At 33.9% G+C, this 3,242-nt stretch overlaps 1 protein-coding gene across 1 annotated transcript in view; it reads left to right on the top strand.

Moving 5' to 3' along the window:
• The window catches only part of WDR17 (WD repeat domain 17), a 121,917-nt gene that overhangs the window by 486 nt on the left and 118,189 nt on the right, over positions 1-3,242 (top strand). The gene's annotated exons all lie outside the window — the stretch shown is intronic.

Below are 3,242 nucleotides of genomic sequence, written 5' to 3'. Positions count from 1 at the left end.
TGCCCTGTTGCATCTGATAAAATTTTAGGTGATTAATTATGTTTCAAGAGGAATTGTATTGTTACTATGGCAACTTTTGCCTAGTATTTTGAAAATAGTATTCAGACCTATTATTGCAATAGTAGATTTAAAATGTACCCTGTCAAAATGGTTTTAGTTTAGCATAATGTATTATTTCTCTTTTCTTTGATTATTTTCACCTTTTTAATGGAGGATTTCTTAATTATTTAAATGAAGACAACTTGTGGATTTGTGGATTTGTATTTTCATTGATTAGTGGAACAAAAGACCCGGAATATCTTCATGCAGTTTGATGAAATTTTTCAACATTATTGTTCAAGGGAATATGCTACTAAAGATATGCAGTGCTTTATTTTTCTTCTGTCTTTTTCAGATTCCCATTCTAATCACACTGTCAGTGTTTTACTTTTAATTATAAATGCTCAGCAGTGTAAAGCCTCATGGGCTTTTTCTGATACATTTTTTTTTAAGTTGTGAAACAAGCTTGTAAACATCTCTGGAGCCAGTGAATATCTGAGTGGAGAGTAATACTCATATTGTAAATCCTAAAGCATTCTTCAGAAAAGAGGTTGATAGTTAAAATGAATAGCTTTCCTTCCTGAATTCCAACCTTAGCCATAAATGATGGAGATATTTCAGTTTATGAGTTAATAGTAGCACTCCAGGCCCCACTCACACACATACACACACACACACACACACACACACACACACACACACACATGCATACGTGCATGCACACACATGGACACACACACACACACACACACACACACACACACACACATTACAATGCCAGCATCCTTGTTTGAATTGTGTGAGTTCATTTTAGATGTAATAACAATTACATTTCTGATGTTTTGAAATAGAAGAGTTTTTGTTTTAAAGTGTATCTATATGTTTTTTAATAGGGGGGGATAGGGATTATAGTCTAATTTGGGAGGCAAGGTGGATTTTAAGAAACATACTTTTTACTAAAATAGGTGTTTCTTTAAGGTGGCTTTAGAGCACCTCATAGAAATTATGAGGATTCAAAATCTTGCCCTCTTGGCCTTTTAATACTACAATGGGCATTTGTAAAATTCCTAGTTCTGAAACATATTGAAGAGTAGCTGTATTTAAATATAGAATATATTGACCCTAAAATTACCATATCATCTTTGTGAGTTTGAGCTTCTGGTTCAAGTTTTGACCAGTTCTTATGAGGACATAGATGAAAACAAAACGTCTTACTCTAAATGAAAGAAAATTGAAAATGAACCATTTGAATTACACTAGGACATTCCATTCTTCTTAACAAGACCTACCCTCAGGAGAAATTATTTTATCAGAACCTAACATGCTGGGGTTTTATAAGAACCTAACCTCATTATGGGGGAAGAAAAATCCCAATTTTGGCCTGCTCTAGCCTTCCACACTGGGAAGGGGAAGGCATAACTCCTTGATCCCTCCAGCCGTAGTGTCCCTCCTAAGGGAAGGGGACTGAGAAGCACTGGTCAGGGGCGCAGACCCACCAGAAGACTGAACTCTAATCATAGGACTACAGAATGCTTACCCTACCCCATGTCTTACCACTGCATTACTAAAAGCCTGTTTAAAGCACTTTATTTTATGTAGTTCATCTTGTCCACCTTTCACAAAAAATTATGAGGCATATTCAAATGCAAAAAACACAGTTTGAAGAGACAGAACGTGCATCAGAACCAGAGTCAGATATGGCAGGGATGTCAGTATTATCAGGCATGAAAAAAATTACAATTGATATGCAAGAGCTTTAATGAAAAAAGTGGACAACATGCAAGACTAGATGAACGATATAAGCAGAGAGATGGGCATTCTAAGAAAGGATCAGAAGGGAGTACTAGAAACTAAAAACAGTGTCACAGAAATGAAGAAAATCTTTGATAGGCTCCTTAGTAGACTGAACATGGCTGAGGAAAGAATCTCTGAACTTGAGGATATCACTGTAGAAACTTCTAAAACTGAAAAGAGAAACACGACTGAAAAAAAAAAAAACAGAATATCCACAAACAATGGGACAACTATAAAAAGTATAATATATCTATAATTGGAATACTAGAATGAGAAGAAAGAAAGGAATAGAACCCAACATTTGAAGCAATAATGACATAAAACTTACCCAAATTAATATTAGACACCAAACCACAGATCTAGGAATGCCAGAGAACATCAAGCAGGATAAATGACAAAAAAATTATCAAACTCAAACTTCAGAAAATCAAAAATAAAGAAAAATATTAAAATAAGTTAAAGGGGGAAAAATACCCTTACCTATAAAGGAACAAGGATAAAAATTACATCTGATTTCTCAGAGACCGTGCAAGCCAGGAGAGTAGAGTGAAAATATTTAAAGTATTGAGAGAAAAAAACCCACCAACCTAGAATGCTACGCCCTGCAAAATTATTCTTCAAGAGTGGAAGAGAAATAAAGACTTTTCAGACAAACAAAAATTGAGGAAATTTGTTGCCAGTGGACATGTATTGCAAGAAATGTTAAAAAGTTCTGCAGCGGGAAGGAAAATGATATAGATTAGAACCTCTTATTTACATTAAGAAAGGAAGAGCATCAGAGAGTGAATAGATGGAGAGGAAATAAAAACTTTTATTTTTCTTGCTCTCAATTAACAGATAAGTTTGTTAAAAATAATAATAGCAACAATATATTCAATTATATATGCTTATGTAAAGTATATGATCACGTATACTTACATATAAGTGAAATGAATGACAGCAATGATATAAGGGAAGAGAGGGAGAAATTAGGAAATTTCTTTTCGTTATAAGGTACTTGTACTATCCCTGAAACAGTACAGTATACTGTTATTTGAATGTGGACTAGGATTTACTTGTAAATATATATTGCAAACTCTAGGGCAACCACTCAAAAAAGTAAACAAAGAAGTATAATTGATACGCTAAGAAATAGGAGAATATGGAATCATACAAACTACGCAGTTAAAACCACAAAAGGCAGAAAACATATGGAAGATAAAAAATAGGAGAAAAAGGAAAAGGGCACCAAATAGAAAACAGTAACAAATATAGTAGGTATTAATCCAACTACATAATAATCACCTTAAATGTCAGTGGTCTAAATCCACCAATGAAAAGATAGAGATTCTCAGAGTGGATCAAAATACCCAAGACCTGTAGTATGTAGAACACCTAGAATGAACTTTAATGTAAACTATGGACTTTGG

This window comes from Propithecus coquereli, unplaced genomic scaffold, assembly GCF_000956105.1.
Source record: "Propithecus coquereli isolate 6110/MARCELLA unplaced genomic scaffold, Pcoq_1.0 Scaffold36, whole genome shotgun sequence".
NCBI classification, from domain to species: domain Eukaryota; kingdom Metazoa; phylum Chordata; class Mammalia; order Primates; family Indriidae; genus Propithecus; species Propithecus coquereli.
The sequence above is the reverse complement of the archived record's forward strand: the minus strand, read 5'-3'. Positions and strand labels throughout refer to the sequence as shown.